Source organism: Sorex araneus, chromosome 6 (genome assembly GCF_027595985.1).
Source record: "Sorex araneus isolate mSorAra2 chromosome 6, mSorAra2.pri, whole genome shotgun sequence".
NCBI classification, from domain to species: Eukaryota; Metazoa; Chordata; class Mammalia; order Eulipotyphla; family Soricidae; genus Sorex; species Sorex araneus.
The window spans coordinates 131,397,973-131,418,329 of record NC_073307.1 but is presented as its reverse complement, the minus strand read 5'-3'; positions in this window follow the sequence as shown (position 1 = coordinate 131,418,329).

The window sequence follows — 20,357 nt, the reverse complement described above, 5'->3', positions numbered from 1 at the left end:
GGAGCCATAGCATTAGCAGGGATCCACTGGAAAGAATCTCCATCCTAGATTATGCCTGTTGTTGTTGACAGAACTTATTTCCTCATAGAGGGTTGGACTACAAGCTGTTGATTTAGGGATGCTTTTTGTCCCTTGCCATGTGGATTTCTCCATATAGCATCTCATTTACAAAGGGAAAAAAGAGTGAAAGAGCAAAAGAAACTGTGAGCATAAGAACAGTATTGATGACTTTCTTGCTTTCTGTTCCACCATTTCAGGCGAGGCTTACCTCTGGCTGACATCACTGTGCCTATTCTAGAATGGGAGGAAGAGTCCTTTCCTACAGAGTGGGTCCCAAAAGCCTCCACACCTGATCTGAGAATATTAAGGACCTACATCAAAGCTCCTGTCTATCCTTCTCCTTGCTGCTCCAGCATTCTAGGTGAGACTTATGTGACCATAGGATAGCTCTACTCAACAAAATACATGCTGCTCACATTTAGACTTCCTGTCATTTGGTGAGGATGGGCAAATATAAGGCAACATTCAGCTTAATCCCTCAGTATCTTCTGGAAATGAGGGGTAAGTACAAAAACTAACCCCAAGCACAAGAAGAACCTTCAAAAAACAATGTGGAGAACACATAAAAAGCCACCGAGCTCAAAGAATGAAAACAATATCACCTAAGCCATGAACAACATTAGTAAATACTCAGACAGTTTCTTTAGTAATACTATAATGAGGATGTTCAATGCATTTTTAAAAATGATAGTACAGGTAGTCAGTAAAACACAAGAAAGTATGAGAGTTGAAATACGAACATTGCTACAGAAATGACAGAGATGAAGAACATGGTAGGTAATATAAGGAAAGTCAATAGAAGTTCTGAACAGCAGAATAGCAGAAGCTGAGCAAAACAGTGAGGAGCTTCAAAATGAGAAGGAGGAAATCACTTTTCTAGGAAATAGCAATAAGTCAAAAATAGCTTGAAAGGAAATGAGTAGCGTACCAGAGAACTATGGGATAAGTTCAAGAAGAACAATATAAGTATCACCAGAATCCCAGAATCCCTGAAGAATAGGAAGAAAAATGTGATGAGAGACAATAGTTAAAGAAATCAGCAGCAACAACTTCCCAGAGTTAAGGATTACAGGCAGTGAGTTCCAAGATGCCTGAAGGGTCCCAGTAAAAACTGGACTCAATTAGGAAAACTCCAAGACACATTATGTTCAAAATGACAAAATCCAAAGTTAGAGACAGGATACTAAATGCATAAAGATAAAAAAGGAAATAATATACAAAGGGAAGCAAGCCTATTAGATGTACAACAGATCTATCAAATAAGACTTTATGATTCAGCTAGAAGAATAAGGATGCGTTAAAAAAAACTCAATGATGAACACCTCACCAAGAATATTCTTCCTAAATTATCATTGAGATTTGAAGGAACTATACAGAGCTTTATGGATAGGCAACAGCTTAGGGAATTCATAGTCTTGAAACCCATTTTGCAATAAATATTAAAAGAATTTCTTTAAAGTACAAGATAAACTTCCCATCATGTGACATGTTTGTTCTCTACTAGATTAATAAAGGTTAAAAAACATATAGCAATTCATCATCACCAATGGACTTTTATTGATTTATTTTCTGATAAAATAAATATTTTATTTGCCATTTTTAAGTGTGATTGGGTCAAGCAATATGAAATAAATTTGTTATATATCTACAAAGGTATACATGGGAGGTGGGAGGGAACCAGGGGATATTGGTGGAGAGAAAGAGATGTTGGTGGTGAGTTGGTGTTGGAATATTGTATGCCTGAAATAGTTCTAGTATAAACAACTTTAAATTATAGTGTCTCAAAATACATTCCTAGAAAATAAAAGATCAATGTTGAAGTCACAAATTTTGAAAGCTCCTGTCAAAGTTAGATAGAGTTACATTTACTGTGCTTTTTGGAGCACATCACAACATCCAGTCCTCACCCAAGAGGGGCTTGCATGGCAATGTAGAATACTAGGACACAAGGATCACTGAGGGCCATTTGAGAAATTTCCAAATGGCACAATAAGCACAGAAGCTTCTAATCATTTTATCTTGTAGAAAATAATAGATGATATTTCATGAATAGAATTAGTCATTGGTTTTAGACCTGATTACAAAATGTAGTATGGATGTGAAAAATAGGAAGTATGAATTATTTTAGAATCCCACTTTGTTCAACTTTAAATGCCAATGCTAGTATTTTGTTCACAGAATCATGAATAGTAAATGACTGATACTATTGCAAATATCTGTAAGAACATCTGGGATATATGAGGTTCTAAGGAAAAAACAAACTCTTATTAGATCTGATATTCAAACTGTGTTGGAAAGTTGAATTGAAGAAGAGAAATACTAACTGCGGCATGCATTTAAAAATTTGTTATGGATTAAAATCTATGTATTCTACGTCTCACCCTCAGTTACCTGCAAGCATATAAAGTAATTTGTCTGAATATATAGAAAATTAACAAATTAACTTTAGGTTTTCAGTTTTATTTTTTGCTTTTAGGGTCATACCCGGCGATGCACAGGGGTTATTCCTGGCTCTGCACTCAGGAATTACCCCTGGTCGTGCTCAGGGGACCATATGGGATGCTGGGAATCAAACCCTGGTCGGCTGCGTTCAAGGCAACCTCCCTACCACTGTGCTATTGCTCCAGCCCGTTTTCTAAAGCCCTCTACTTTCCATAGTTTCCTTGGTTTTATGAACAGGGTATTTCTAAAAGCTGACTTCTTGTGATTAATTGATCTCAGACTCTTAAGGGTCCACGGTGGCCCCAGAACATGCTGCATGGTGGGGGTGGGAGGGCACAGATGGAGCCCACAATGGGGTGCAGCCCCTGCTGGGGAACCGGGACGCTCCTGGGGTGGGCGAGCCAGGTCGAGAGTTCACGGGGGGTTTCATGGGACGTGTCTACAGATGGGAATGGAGGCATTTCTTTTCTTTTTTTTTTTTTACATTTTAAAAATTTTATGCAGGAGCGATAGCACAGCGGTTGGGCTTTCCGCCGACCCGAGTTCGATTCCTCCGCCCCTCTCGGAGAGCCCGGCAAGCTATCCATGGGTATTGGATATGCTAAAACAGTAGCAATAAGTCTCTCAATGAGAGACAGTTACTGGTGCCCGCTCAAACAAATCGATGAGCAACGGGATATTTATCAGTGAGATTTTCATTTATATGATCTGAAGAGAAACCAGAATATGGAGTGATAGCACAGCAGGTAGAGTGTTTGCCTTGCACGCGGCCGACCTGGTTTCGATTTGTCTGTCCCTCTTGGAGAGTATCCTACCAAGAGTATCCTGCCCGCCAGGCAGAGAATGGCAAGCTATCCGTGTCATTTTTATATGCTCAAACCAGTAACAATAAGTCTCATATTGGAGACATTACTGGTGCCCTCTCGAGCAAATTGATGAAATATAAGCAAAATCTATGTGAAGAAACCCAAAATATGAACAAGAGAACCAAAATACAACTGAGTTAAATGAAACAGTGTATTTATGAAAAGACTTGAGTTATACAAGTTTGTCATTCTAAATGCAATTTTATATTAATTTTTATTTTACTACTGAATCCCTCCTTTATGTTCTTTCTTTTCTCCTTCCTTCCTCTTTTGGTTTGTGGGGATACCCTGCTATTCTAAGATATTACTCTTGCATCTGTGCTTTGGATCCATTCCTTCAGTCTTATTTGGGTTTGGGTCACCATATGCGATAATGAGGATAGAACCTGGGTCAGCAGCATGAAAGACAAGTCCTATACTAGCTGTTCTATGTCTCAAGCCCGACCCATTGTTTGATTTCTTACTATAGAAATTTTATGTGAAAATATTAACAATGTCCAGGACATTATTAGGAGAAGGTATAGCAGATATTAAATATTATAGATGGTGTATGATATCTATATAGATGGTGCATGATATCTATAATAGATGTTAAAACACTGTAAAGTATTTAGTTGCATCAAAGTAGTGCTATCATACATATATAATATCCACATACAATATAAAATATATGTAAAAATAAAAAATAAAATATATATAAATATTCTGGGTATATGGTAACTGTGGTATTTCATATCATTGATACCACTGATAGATTCTTTAACAAATGTACAATAACAAGATCGAATTAATAGTTTATACCTAGGTAAAATTTATATTTCATATTTAAACATAAAATACTAATTGCTAAAGTATTAGTCATAGACATATAGCAGAGTTTTAAAAATATTTTTCTTAGTATGAAAAAATTTCATATGTAATACAGAGTAAAGAGAAAGCACTGAAAAGTACACTTAAAAGTGCATTAAAATTTACATTGGAAAACACAATAAATGAAATCAGATGACAATCATGAAACAGTGGGAATCTTTTGCTAATCATTTCACAGATAAATGTCTGTGAGCTCCAAAATCAATGAAAGAGGCAAGCAGTTCAATAAACAGGAGAAAAGACATTAACAAATTACTCACAGAGAAGAAAATAGAAATGACTATTCAACATGAAAATCTATTCAATCTCACACATACTAAGAAATATATAAATTAGAATTATATGAATTTTAATATTTTTCTCAGTATTAGTCTTTGATTCACAAATATCGAAACTTTGATTACAAACTGTGGATATACCAGAGTTGAGGGAAACAATCTTTTTCATAATTTACCAGCAGAAATGTAACTTGGTATAACATATATAAAGAAAAAATGACCGTCTCTATTAAATCCCATTTTCTATTCTATGCTCCCAAATTTGCTGCAAATCTTGTAAAATTCCCATTAAATCTCTTGTAGTTCACATATGCCTTCAATTTCTTTTTGTTCAAAATAACATAAATCAAAACATGTCTCAAAACATAGAGTGTATTGCAAACCACAACACCCAAAAGGAGAGAGAGAACAAAAGGGAATGCCCTGCCACAGAGGCGGGGTGGGTAGGTGGGGATGGGATTGGGGGTGGGAAGGATACTAGGATCATCAGTGATGGAGAATGGGCTCTGGTGGAGGAATGAGTTCTCAAGCATTGTATGACCAAAACACAAGCATGAAAATATGTAAATCTGTAACTGTACCCTCATGGTGATTCACTAATAAAAAAAAGAATTCAAATTTCAGTGGAGGGTTGAGGGCATGAGCAATGAAGAAGTTATCTAATAAATTAAAAAAAAATACAGTGTAATTCTCTCATACATCAATTCCCTTAATATTTTACTTCTCCACAAAAGCTTGTTCTATGCATTTTAATATTTTTTCCTTAAGCTGATCCCCCAAATTCTGACCTTCATTTGTCATCTGAAGTTGCCAGAGATTTCTAATTTTACTAATTCACATTGATAGAAGACTATGTGTGAGGATACTACCTGTCTCACTTGTGTGGCTTAATAAACAACTTCACCCCACACTCTCTTTTGGTTTTCCAATTTTCAATTTTTACACCAGACAGTCATGTCTAGGGTGACTTTTCTTTTTGCAAGGAAGTGGGGGGGAGGTCTGTAATCAAGATTCACATCAGTCTTGATTAATGAGAGATTATATTCCTTGGGCCTTCTTCCTAGTATCTTTTCCTCTCAAGGATCCTTCATACAGAGACTGAATGAAAGCTCCAAGAAGCAGAGGCTCATGTTTCACCTGAGGCTGGAAAAGCAACTAGCCTTGGGCAGTGCCTTAATCAGAGCTTTTGAGAGTTAGCAAGGGAAATGTCAGCTATGGCACTATTGCACGAAGAAGCAAATAATGAACAAGTAGAAAAATATCCTTTATGGCAACTGTTAAACTAAAGCCTTTGATGATGAGAACAAAGAGATGCAAATGGAAACTAGGGACAACCTTCTGTCTATAAATGTTTCTGGCATCTGGGATCTTTTTCTTCAGCTTTAATATCAAAGGGATACATTGAGTCCGAGGTCCACAACCAGTGGTCCTGCAAGTACTTGGTTACATGCCGAAGTGGCCACACCAAAGCTTCAGGGAAAGATAGAAAATATTAAGACACTAATTTTTCTGAACAACCATGCAGATGGGGGAAATATAGAAAGTTGGCAGTTCATTGTCCCCTCAGATGAAACAATCAAGTAAAAATATCTTAGATAAGAAATATCTTTTGCCAAGTGGTAAGTTATCTGAGTGGCACATATTTATTCCAAGCATCATTTGTTTAGGGAAGACTCTTATTACACAAGTAACTGAGTAGTCTGGTTTTAGGAATATCACAGGGGCCATTGAAACAGGGATGCTTTCCCTTGAAATCTTGGATCTTAAATTCCCAATGAAGGGAATCTGTGCTTGGAACTTATCCTTCAGTGTTATTTGGGTCTTGAGAAGTCTTGAGAAGAGAGTAAATATTGACCCCAAAATGCATAGGATAGAAGTGAATAAACAAGAAAGACTTCCCCTGCCCCCACTGTTGCTGCACTAGGAGAGAGAGATTAATCTCACTCTACTGAAACAGGGGAAGGTTTAGGCACGGGGGTGAGTTAGTGAAGTTGAAAGTACTGGAATATTTTCACGGGGAAGTTGCCCAATGTGATTAGGCCATCTGTGTTTGCTAATTGGTGCTTATCCAAGTTAAACTCCTAAACTCCCACAGAGACTGGAAAATAGTGATGGTGCTCTCTCCCTTGATGACTGATTTTAAGCCGATAGTTTGCACATCCTGACAAAGATATTCCTGGTCTATTCAACAGGGGAAAGGCTGAGAAGATGTTCATCTCAAAGGACAGGGAAAGAAGTGGTAACTGCAAGTTTTCTAATATAAAATCTCTAATAAAAAAAAAGTCATAATGGGCTTCTGTCAGGGAGATAACTGTCCAAAAATTTCATCAAATAGAAGGGTATTTTGGTCTTAAAAGGCATAAATGCCTGTCTTCAGATGCATAGTGAAGAAAGGGAAAGAAAAAAATGACAATTTGTTCTTATCTTTCTGTTTGTTTAGACACTGATTTACATAGTTGCTTAAACAGGATTTCAGATTTACATTCTTGTCATGCCCAATCCCACCTCCCATACCATATCCCCATCCCTCAATCATGGACTCAGATTCCATTCCACCTCCCTCTATACTAACTCCTTGGCAGTAGTATTTCTAAGTTTAATTGCTATAATTTTGTTCCTATGATGCAACAGTGTTTAGTCTAGTGATACATATGTATATATGATACATACATATATACATATGTATATGTAATCTACACTTCTACAAGACTGACCTTTGATTCTATATTACACCCAGGCCTGCTTTTCTTGCTTCAACATTCAATCATCCACTTCCCTTTTTCCTTGGAAAAAATAGCATTTTGGGGGGATTAGAATGATACTACAACAGTGTGGGTGCTCTCCTTGCATGCTGGCTGACACAGGTTTAAGCCCTTGCACCATATATTGTTGCCCAAGTCCCTCTAGGAGTGATTTCTTGAACATAAGAACCAGAAGAAAACTTTGAGCACTGCTGCCAGATGTGCCCTTCTGAAAAAAAAAAAAATCTTCCTATCAAATTTAGAAAGTCGTTTTTAATTTCTGCATGAATTTTGAAATTGTCAGGAGCAGTGAAGCTTCAGAGAAATGGGCTTTCTCCCTCATGGCAGAAAACAACTTCTCACTTGACTCCCTATCTCTGACTATAATCTTACCTAAGACAAAGTAAAATTTCATGATAAAGTCATCCTGAAAGAAAGATACAGAAAGAAAAGAAACTTCATCTAAAGCTAGATGACTAAATAACCGCCTTATTTAATTCAACCAGCAATCTTTGTAATTATTTCTTATTAATCCATGCAACATATGAATGTATAGTTTGTGGAGGGAAAATGTTTTTCTCATATATACAGAACTATTCCACATCAGAGCTATGTCCTAATTTAACTCTTTCTGATACTTGAGAAATCTGTTTTTAAAAATAGTATGTAGATTGTGTGTGTGTGTGTGAGTGTGTGTGTGTGTGTGTGTGTGTGTGTGTGTGTGTGTATGCTGGAAAACTTGGCATAGACAAGCGACACTATTGTGTTTGGGCATTAAAATAGTGATCAGAGTACACAAAAATATGAGCCAGTATGTCCTCAATCTAATACCCACTTGGAATACAGATTAGAGCTTTTTGCAATGCAAGTCTTAGGCTTCTCTTGTACACAAAACCAGTGACTTACCTTGTCAAAATGAAACCCAAGCCCTACTAGGAATCTACAATTCCTTGACCATCCATTGGCTAGTCCCAAATTACTTCCACATAGTCACCGTGTTTCATTATGCAAAACCAACACACTATTTCTACTGCTCCTGTTTCTTGCAATTCTTTTCATTCCCTCTACCTGGAACTACTCTCAAGATAGTGAACTTGCTCACTCCCTAAGAATTTAATAATTTTGAGAGCTACTTGTATTCCTTTTTCTTCAGAGGGATTAGATAATTTATTTATTTAAAATTGGAGTGCTATTTGCTTTCTATTTTATTTTTGGGGCTCTTGAAGAATGGGGACAGCAACACATTTTCCCCATGAATCTGATTTCTCCAAAGAAAACTTCTTAAAATGTGTAGTTCCTTTTTCTTTTCCTTTTGTTTTTTTGGCCACACCTGATGGTGCTCAGGTATACTCCTGGCTCTGCACTCAGGGATCATTTTGGTGCTGGGATCAAATCCGCATTGACTGCAGTCAAAACACACTCCCTACCTGCTGTACTATCACTCTAACCCCTGAATGTGTGTTTCTTATAATTACTTCAGATCAAATTATTGACAAGATTTTTTTCACCTTGAAATTAGAAAGGGATACTTTTATTTTTTGCACTTAAATTTCTGATGAGTTTGCATTTACTCTGCAGGTATGAGATATAATCCAGGGTGATCTTTTTTCTCAAATGTTTGTTTGCACTAGTATATTCTTAATATCTCATTTACCTCCTGCTTTTAAATGCCCATTTATAATATCTAATAATCATTTCTGTTCTGCTGTTTTTAAAATTTTCCATTGTGTTTCAGTGGTCTCTTTCTTATCAAGTAACTAATGCATATTTAAGGTATTTGCCTGCCTCTGCTAAACAGAGGAGTCAGCAGCATCTGTTCTAAATTAGTCTGGAATCCCTGGAGGAGTGTGCTTCAATGCATAATGTGCATCTACATTCCATGAGTATCTGTTAAAACTGTATTCCTGGTCCCTGATTCCTAAGAAATGCTCCATTAGATTCTTTGAGATGGGCCAAAGGAGTTATTACAATATGTCTACTAGTTTATTTCACAGTAACTTTTGTATGGAAAAAGGAAGAAAATCCATACATCACATTTTTCCTTATGAGTATCTCTTTTATTCTCTTTTTTACAAAATTCTCAGAAAGACATTCTGTTTTATCATGCAATCATCAAAACAGGATGAGACCATAATAACTCCTAATGCTATTTAGCCACTCCCCAAATCAATGGGAGTTATTCCCTGTGGCATAACTTAATGAAATGCCAACTGAAGAGATCACTTGGGAGAGTTATCCACGTGGAAAACCCAGGCGATTTAAATGATTAATCAAATTTCTCTACATTGACCCAGGCATTTATTAACACCAACACATGAATAGTGCCTAATTAGCATATTCAGTAAACCATTGCCATATGGTTAGGGGTCATTGTACTGGCATATTTACTAACTACATACAGAGTTAACAACTTGAGATTACTTTGCAGGTAAAATCATAACAAGGATGAAAACTCTCACAGGAAAGTATTTTACCAGAGAAGTTGAATCCTGTGCCTCCCTTCTCCATGTTATTGACTCTTCCTGCAAGATATATGAAATCCCTCTGCTTTCCTAACTCCTGAAATATCTAGGTAAAAATTCTGCACATTGCTTTAGTATTTGAGTTTTTCCACAGTGACTGTATACTTACTGGGGAAGAAGAGAGTTAGTACCTCCTACACACTGTTTAAGGACTAATTCAGAAATGCGACTGGACTTCATGCATTTGTTGCATTTTCTGTACTCTGGAGTTTACATGTGAACAAAACATATAAAAATGTGTTCATCATCACTGATTATCAGAGAAATGCAAATTAAAACAATAATGAGCTATCATCCCAAACCAGTGACGATGGCCTATATAGAAAAGGCACATAACTACATGAACTAGTAAGCTATAGAGAAAAAAGAACCCTCATTCAGAGTTCAAAATAATTTTTCAAATAGAACTGCAGTATGATTCAGTAATTTCAGTTCTTGAAATCTATCCCAAATACAAAAACACAAATTCAAAATACATATGCACCTGTATATTCATTGCAGACGTACACATACCTACACTAGTCAGGTGCTTGGAAACAGCACAGAAATGAGTGGATAAAATTGGTGTGTTAAACATACACAATGAAATATTACTCAGCTATAAGGAAAGAGTAAATCTTGTCTATTTTCTGCATGTTAGACAATTTAAACATGGAGGGGAAATACAAATGCAAAATGATAATACTAGTGTAGAATACAAAGAAATGAAGTCATGGAAGACACAATGGCCAGAAAAATAAATACATCTGTCTCAGAACTGATTGCCAAGAGAAAATGAGAGAAGTGATAGAAGTGAGGAGGGAGACAGATGAGAAGAGACATTGGGACAATGGTGGAGGGATATTGGTACTTTGGTGGCAAGTGTGGTGCAATAACTCTGCATACCTAAAGTATAATCATTACTGCTCTTAATATAAAATGTATAGTACTATTAGGTAGACTATGTTACCTGAATAGAAAATAATATTTATGAGGTGCTTTTTATTACTAAGAGAGCTTAGTTTATATAAATCAAATACACTTTTATATTTTGGGACTGGAGTGTTAGCACAGTGGGTAGGCATTTGCACGCGGCCGACCTGGGTTCGATTGCTTCGTCCCTCTCAAGAGAGCCCGGCAAGCTACCAAGAGTGTCCCGCCCGCATGGCAGAGCCAGACAAGCTACCCATGGCATATTCGATATACCAAAAACTGTAACAACAAGTTTCACAATGGAGATGTTACTGGTGCCCACTTGAGCAAATCGGTGAACAACGGGACAACAGTGACACAGTGCTAAATTTCATTTTTCAATGTTTAACAAATGCAAGTAAATTAGAAAGTTTCCATTTTGTTGGGTCATGGTTATATAGAAATCAATTGAATAAATGAAAAGCAGAACAACACGGCCTCTTTTTCAATAGCCATAGATTGTCTCAAGGCATGTGTGGAACTCAGTTCTGAACAAAGTCATCAAACTTGAAAGGGTGGATATAGTAGAAAAAAGTCATAAGTGAAGTGAATATAGAAATAAGAGACTAACAAGAAGCAATTAAAAAGGTAGACTAAAGAGATGGGGCAGAAATGAACCAACTAGTGGGTCAGAGAGAGAGAGTAAGCTGGTAATACATCAGCTGGTGAGACACTGACCTTACATGCAGCCAGCCCAGGTTCAGTCCCTTTCACTCTATGGTCTCCAGAGCCCCACAAGAAATAATTCCTGAATTCAGAGCCAGGAATGACCCCTATGCATGGCCAAATTCTCAATCTCTCTAAAAAAGAAAAGTAAAACTTTTCTCATGGGTGTGTCTGCTGGGGTGAAAGGTATAGAATTGAATTGTAGACCTTCTGCCTCGGGTCATTTAAGATTCTCAAATGTACATATCATTCTACATAATTGTACCACATATTTATAAATAATTAAATTACACAACCCTGATCTAAACTGAACAATTATAATCTATAGTGTTCCCATACCATTAACAATGATCTAATCTTACTTTTAATTCTTTATTCTGGAAGAAGGTAATCCTGCAGAGCAAACAAAGATAAGTTATTCCTCCTTTGCATTCTTTTTCTTGTTCTTTTAAGAATTAACTCATTTATCTTATATAATATAGTATCTGAAGAACTTTTGCCACAACACTGAAAATAACCTCTCATCCCCTCATCTTCTTTATAGGAATGGAATGATGAGGCTTACAACATGCTTCAGACAAAGTATTCTCTTGGAAAGCCTAGAGAACTTGGATAGCTCAATGCAATTACACTAAAGTAAAATAATGGTCCAAAACTTCTGTGTGAGGAGAGGAGATCTGTTAGTGACTGAAAATAGATAAAGTGGAAGACTGAAATGAAACTTTTTTTCTCTGTCAATATGAGAAATATGACTGACAGAGATCCATAGAATGATATAGGGAATGGTAGAATAGCAGATCTGTGGAAAGAAAGGTAGTTGTAGAAATAAGCTGATGGCATATCTATACTTTGTTGGTGAAAAATAAGAACGATGACCTCGACACAGATGAATAAGGGACATAAGTATTTAGTAATACATACAACACAATACTTACAAAGTATACTTTAGAAAAGCCTTGAAACCACAAGTGGGTTTTATTTCTGTGGTGTATAGACATGTAAGATATTTAGGGATGAGAACAATAGCTTGCTCTTTTCATATTTAATAATATTCTAATGTTTTTAAATATTTTTTTTATTAAATAACCAATAATTGTAAAGTTGCCAACTATTCATGATTGAGTTTCAGGCATACAATAGTCCTGCACCAGTCTGCCCACCAGTGTCCTGTTCCCTCCATCAATGTCCCTGGTTATCCTCCCAGCCTCTGTCTATGGCAGGAATTTTATACCCCCTTCCAGCATTTCTTTCTCCTCCAGAGTAAGCACTTCCTTCCACCAATGTCACATTGTACCCTTCTCTGACTGTTACATTTGGGCATTTGCTATTTCCCTACTATGCTTTATATACCATATATGAGAGGGATAATTTTGTGTCTGTCTGTCTGTCTGTCTGTCTGTCTCTCTCTCTAACTTCACTCCACATTATACTTTCCAGATACATCCATATAGCAGCAAATTGTATAAAGACTTCACATTTTCTTATAGCTGAGTAGCTTTCCATTGCGTATTGGCACCATAGCTTCTTTATCCAGTCAACTGTTATTGGACACTTATTTTTTTTTCTCAGAATTTAGCTATTTTGAATAGTCTGTAATTCATACAGGAGTGCAGGTATCTTTTCTGCATTGCATTTTTGGGCCCTTGGGTATATTCTAAGAAGTGGAATTGCAGGGTCCAATGGAAGCTCAATTTCTAGTTTTTTGAGGAATTTCCATATTATATTCTAAAAAATGCTGTATAAGTACAATTCTACCAGCAGTGAATGAGGGTCCCCACCATCACACCAACCTGGTTGCTATTGTTCTTCTAGATATGTGACGTGGTTTCTCATTGTTGTTTTGATTTGCATTTCCTGATTAGTGTACAGAACATTTTTTCCATGTGCCTTTGGCCATTTGTATTTCTTCTTTGAGGAAATTTCTTTTCAAGTCTTCTCCCAATATTTTGACGGGATTGGATGTTTGTTTGATTTTTCTTGTAAAGCACTACCAGTGCTTTTTAAATCTTAGATATTAACCCTCTGTCAGATGTCTTTTGGGCAAAAAGTTTTCCCCTTTTGTGTGCTGTCTTTATATTCTGGTCATTCATTGTTTCCTTTGAGGTGCAGAAGCTTCTTAATTTAATGCATTTTCATTGTATATATTTGTTTCTACTTTAATGGCCAAGGGCTTTGCCTTATTAATGATGCGTCTAACTTCAATGTCATTGATGGTAAAAATAGTCCAGCTTTTATCTGCTGATATTTTCAGGCTCAATATCAGAGTAAGATACACATTAAACTGAGCTGTGCTTATGAATATATAGATTGAAAATATGCTGAGAACTAGTTATATCTATGTGTCTCAGAAGGGGTGGATTAGAGTAGTGCTACCTGGGAAGTAGATTACAAAAATTTCCAGTCAAAGTTTAATTCTCAAAGAGCAAAGGATATTTCCAAACTATGATGTAATAGATACAAGTTAGCTTCCCAGAAAGAATTTCTAGGACAAACTTTGGTATAAAACTTGTGCAACATTTCTCTTAGTTATAATACTTAAAAACTCATTTCAACTCCATAGGGTCTGAGAGATACCACAAATATAAAATATTCATAGTGTAGCACTGTAGAACTGTAGCTCTGTCTTCCCGCTGTTCATTGATTTACTCCAGCAGACACCAGTAACGTCTCCATTGTGATACTTGTTATTACTGTTTTTGGCATATCAAATACGCCATGGGTAGCTTGCCAGGCTCTGCCATGCAGGTCGGATACTCTTGGTAGCTTGCCGGGCTCTCTGAGAAGGATGGAGGAATCTAACCTGGGTCTGCTGTGTGCAAGGCAAATGCCCTACCTGTGCTATCGCTCTATTAATAGTGTGCCGTGTATTATATTGTAAAAGCATATCTTTTTCTGTTGTTTGATTTTGATTTGGAGACAAATACAGCAGTGCTCAGAGCTTACTCCTAGCTCTGTGCTCAGGGAAAACTCCAGGTGGTCCTCAGGGTTTCATATGCAGTGTCAGGCATCAAACTGGGCATAGCCTTTGTAAGACATGCTGATTGTACCTTCCCCCTGTACTATGTCTCCAGCTTTTACTACAGCCCGTCGTTATGTACTGTCTGTTTACAAACAGATCATCATCTTTGATCTTGAGAAACCAAACCCTCTTTAAAAGTAAAATAAAATAATAGCAGTGGTATTCATTCCAAACCTTCTTACTGTGAATGGAGCGCTACTCTTATATTGTCCCACTTTATCTTTGCAAATTATAAACCAAAGTTGACATGAGTATATTGAAGGATTTGAATCTTCTCTTTAAGTACGTGGTAGAATGAGAATCGGGTTAGGATTGAGAAATCACAAGAAGAAATACTTCACTGAGCGGTATTGAGAACCAAAGGAATCATCAATGGTGGTAAATGGTGACTGGAAACATAGCATATGGGATATAGCATTGCATATGGTTATTTTGGCTGTGAAGTTGGTTCAGTATTCACATAGAGACCCCTGAGAATTACCAAAGGGTTAATTCTAAGGACAGACCTGAGAATAGCCCCTAAGTATGCTGATTGTGGCCCAAACCAGCCCAACTCCTTCCTCCTCTATACCCCAAATACTGGTGAATATACTGTTGCACATTTTTGCCCTGGTATGAAATATTCCTATACAAAAGAAACTAAATGTTCAAGTCATGCGTAGTCTTAAATTGAATTGGGCATATGACATGATATGGGCTAATTCGCATTAATGTAAACCGGTCCTGGCTCTGATGATTACATTGTGTCTAGAACTGTTGGTACAGTTTACATCATTTAATTCATTCATTACCACTTGCATTTCAGAAACCTATGCTAGGACTATTAACTTTCCACCATCTATTTACAGGAGGCTATCAGTATTTTTCTTTGAAATGAAATTGGGGATTGAATCCATTCAAGCAAATTGCTCTCCCTCAAAAGCTTTTACCTATGACTGAATCTTAGTTTCTCTCTCTCCTCCTATCTTCCAAAACAAAAGGACAGTCGCACCACATGAGAGCCCCCCTCTCTGCCCCTAACCGACCCCTTTCTCTGCCAAAGGTCTGTGGATCCCCTCCAATCTCCTTAATGCTGGATTATTTCGTAAAACGTTGCAAAAGATGCTCTAGGAAACATTCTTGCCACATCTGATTGCCCTGCTCACTTTTGAAGCCATACTTATCAAAAATCATTACCTCCCCTGGAAACAAATTCATCACAAGCCTCTTACAATATACCTCAAGTCCAGGACACTTTTGGACTGACATCTATTCATAGATCGACTATAAATAGGCTGCAATTTATACCCAATTAGAGACAGAGGGAAATTTGGGCTTGCAGGAAAATTTCCACTCACTCAGTATGCAGAGTCTGTGTCATGGCTGTGCAACTGATGTAACTGCCATTTGTTAAGATTTCACCTTATTTAATTTCCACTCAGACACTCCTAATTTGTGCATCATCTAGGGAATGACTTAAGACAGGGTAATTAATTGGAGCGTCGCATCTTTGGAGGGGGGCAGGTAAAACTATTTACTTTTTTCCTTTTTCTCAAAAAAATGTCTGAATAATGAAGCCATAGTCTTCCCCTTTAATCGCCTCCCAAATTGCCATATGCTGATTAAATTAAAATCACTAAGGATATTCTTTCCCTAACTAAGAAAATGTAATTCAAATAATAATCTGCATACTTTAGTTGCCCCTAAGAACCAAATATTAGTTTTAACCTGCACTGAGTAAAATGAGTGTATGGTTTTGGGGAATGTGAGGAATGACATGCAATAGACAATAAGGGTTTGGATGGCTTATGGTGTGATCACTTCTGTTCAGGCAATATCGCTTAAAATGAGAACGTAGAATCCTTAAATTTGAATCAGACCTAGGAATTATTAGTTTAACTGAATCAAACTGCTAAGAAATGATGATTATAAAAAGAAATTCAAAGAGTTTTATTAAATTAATGCAAGCTATACTATTATTCAGCTCAACAGAGAATGTAACATTTACTTAATCCATTCATCTGAGATAAATTTATAATTTTAATATATATATAAATGCACATATATATTTTGATACATTTGATGGTGTGTGCAATGTATGTGCATCAAATGAATTTCTGGAATTGAAATGGGAAAGAATTGTTCAAATGACATTGAAGCTAATTTCATCATACCAAATACATTGTGAGAGCTTGTAGATCAGCACTTTTCAAATTTTAATGTGCACCCAGAGATCTTGTTAAACTACAGATTCTGTTTCAAGTGGACCCAAGGGGAGGCATGAGATTCAAATTTCTAGTAAGTTTCCTGGTGATGCTTTAGCTGCTGGTTCTCAGAGTGTGGTAATAGTGTGGTAGTCACTGTCCTGATCATGAAGATTAATTGCTATTGTATGGAGATAATGTTCTTAGCATAATGTAATTCCTGATAACTGATACTGAAATAAAGTCACTGTATTAAAGAGAATGAGTGGAGAAAAAAAAGTGAAAGAACTAGGGGGAACTAGGAATAGGGCCTGAGTGATTGTATAGGAGGTAGGGCATTTGCCTTTCGAGCAATAGACTGAGTTTGACCCCCAGCAACTTGTATGATCCCCGAGCCTGCCAGGAGCACACAGCTGAGTGCAGAACCAGAAGTAATCCCTGGGCACTGCCCTGCGTGGCCCCAAATCCAAAACAAAAACAAACAAAAAAGAACTAAGAATAGCAGGGACTTCTGTTCTACTTATGCATCTGCTATGAATAATTCCTAATATGTGTTTAGTACTTTGCATTGCACATCCTAATATAAACAAATATATTTTAAAACTAAATTTAACCTAATATAAAAAATTGTAACTTGTAACAGAGCTTCATTGTTAATCCTCTCAATGATCCTCTGAATACCAGGCATTTTGTTTTTATTTTCCTTGTAAATATCCTGAAGTTTAGAATTGATGTGATCAGCACAAAAATCACATAATTTAGCATGAGAGGAAAAACTCAGACCCATGCCTTCTGATCACATGTCCAGCGTTCTTCCTGCTCACAGTGAATTTTTGTGGGTCACATACCATTCTCATATGTGAAATAGGTGAGTCTTGTTAAACTATCAGCCTCAAAAATCATAAAAATATTAGTGACAACCATCACCCCAGAGCAATTGAACCTCCAGGTGTTGGAGGCAGAATAGCGTTTCTTTTTAATTTCTAAGAATATTTTGATGCATAACAAAGATTGTGAGCCAATAGCATCAGGTAACCACTAAAATACCTTCAACTGAAGGAATTCTACTTGACTATGACAGGTTTTTTCACTATCTTCTCCAGGAAAATCTCAGGGCAGTGGAATTTAAATAAAAATGGATAACTCTGTCATTGGCTGTTTTGGTTTTTTTTTTTTATAAAAACAGTGTAATTATAGAGCTGGGAATATAACGATGTTCATGGGGGTACACATACACGTCTAAGAGCTCATTTTAATCTCTGGCACCAAAGACCTCTCATTACCCAAAACACCCTTGGGTGGCCTGGCAATCCTTCCCATTGAAGGACTGAGCAGCATCGCATCCTAAAGCTCTAGCTTTGAACTGTCCGGTTCAGTTGGCCAAGTATCACCCGGAGTAACCCCAGGGCCCTCTGAGCAAAACTTCCCCACCGTGTTAAATTACTGTTTAGCAAGCTTTTATAACTTGTCTTATTATCCAAGTCCATAACAATGTAGGTAGATTTCACTTGAAGCTTTTAAACCATGTTCCTGAAACAAGAGTAGTGCAGATTTTATTGCATGAAATTGCAAAAGTTTTGAATTTTGACTTTCAGAAGCTCTCCTGCTTTCTTCTGCAACTGCTATAAGGATTTACACATGAAAGATGCTTTTATAGTTACTAGGTTACCTAAGCTTTCTAAATTCAGCAGCTGTGGTTTTAAAATACTCCCTCCTTAAGTGTAGGTTTTCAGTTCTAAGTTCTCCTAAACTGAATTTGAGGGAGTTAAGTATTTTTAGAAGATGATTTGTATTTTTTGTTTTCTCTCTTTTTTTTTTTTTTGGTTTTGGTTTCGAACAACACCTGGTGGTGCTCAGGGGCTACTTTGAACTCTGTACTTGGGGTGCTCCAGGGACTATGAAGTTGTGGGCATGGAACCCAGACCTTTTTCATGCAAAGCATATGCTTCAACGTGTTGAATACATATCAATATCTATGGTATAGTTTGTTCTTACCTTTTTTTTTTTTTTTTTTTTACTAATTGTCATGAAGTGAGAAGAGAGGATTAGTCATGATTTACCTCAGTACATTTCATTCTGTGAACCAGTTTTTAAAGGTGAGCAGATAGGAAGAGAGTAAGCCCTTTCGGAACTCCACGCAAGATTTTGGTCTTTCTGATTGTAGTCTGTGAATACATGTTTGACTATCTCTAGTTTAGGAGCGCTTGTAAAAAAGCAATTCCTTCTGCAACTAACTTTATAAGATGAAAGGCATGAGTCTCAGGTCCTCTAAGAAGTTTCAGAACTTGAAGTAATAATAGATATTAAATTTAGGTAGAGAAAATTCAATCTGACAAATATCCCTAAGTGGCTATTATACACAAACAAGTCTTCATTTCTACATTTTCCGCTTGGATTTTTTTTGTTTTTACAAGACAGCTTACCCAATAACAAAATAAAAATTACAGCACTTTGAAACCATAATATTGGTTAATTGGAGTGGCAGGAGCAGAAAAAATCTCTTTAAGAGCAGGTCATCAATAGCGCTATGTCTCAGCCAGACCACATTTTTCTTACACTTTTTTTTTTAGGCTATATCATGTCCTGTGCTTTTTCATTTAGTTGACTATGGAGAATCATCCGGTTGTCATGGTAATATACACTGTTATTCACCACATGCAGCATAGTCCTTTAACACTTCATTATCTTTGATAATTTCTAGATTTTCCTATCTATTATTGTAATTTCTTGATTAGCATAACCACTGGGCCCAGTGGCTCTCACAGAGCACAGGTTCTTTTTGTTAGAAGATGTCAGACAGACAGTCTTCATCTATTTTCTTGCAAAATAGCTTGGCCTAAGCCCATCAAGGTCAGACCATTAAGAAAACATTTGGCTAACTTTGTTCTTGGAATTTGACATTCACATAATATTGGAAATTCCTTCTGCTACACTGACTCAGATTTTTATAGTCAAACTTTATTTTCTACTGGACTTTATTTTTTATCACTCCTAGCTGGTACTCTACTAAGGACAGAGTGGAGTCAACTACTAACATTAAATAATAAATGTTAGCAAACTGATTACTCTCAATTGGAATAAATATTATTTTGCTAGATTTCTGACACTACTTGGCTAGTCAATTCTCATGTGAGCATTGTGTGGCTTCCCACATCAAAGTGTATAATAACTCTCCTTTTGATTCAAGAAAAGTGGATCTTTGCGATACATTGGAAGATTTAAATTTTAATTCTCCCCATGTTAACTTGGAGACTGAATTAATGTGAAATGTACTTACGTAGATATTAAGATTATAGTAATTTAACTTTTTAAAGGGAAACTAAGGTATAGGACCCTATAGCAGGTGGTATTGCTATTTATTTATTCCTAGAATATTTGCCTTTTTATAAGTATTTTAACCAGTATAAGCTATGTCAAAACCTCCTTTGGCTTTGTTTGGTCTCTAAGATAAATATTTAAAAGAATGAGATATTTATGCTATTTGTTTTAGGTGTCTGAGTTCTTTTCTTCCAATTCTCTTCTCTACTACTTTTAGATGGCAAAAAGAAGTGTGCTTTTTCTGTTATGTGTATAATGTTCAGATTATTGCAAAGTCATAATAAGCATGTTATTTTTCATTCAAGAAAACATAGGTTCCAAATGAAGCTGTGAGTTAATTTTTAGAAAAACAATAAACAATATATCTATCTTATTGCATTATATAGGATTGTTTGGTTTTGGACCACACCCTTTGGTGCTCCTGGCTTGCCCCTGGCTTTG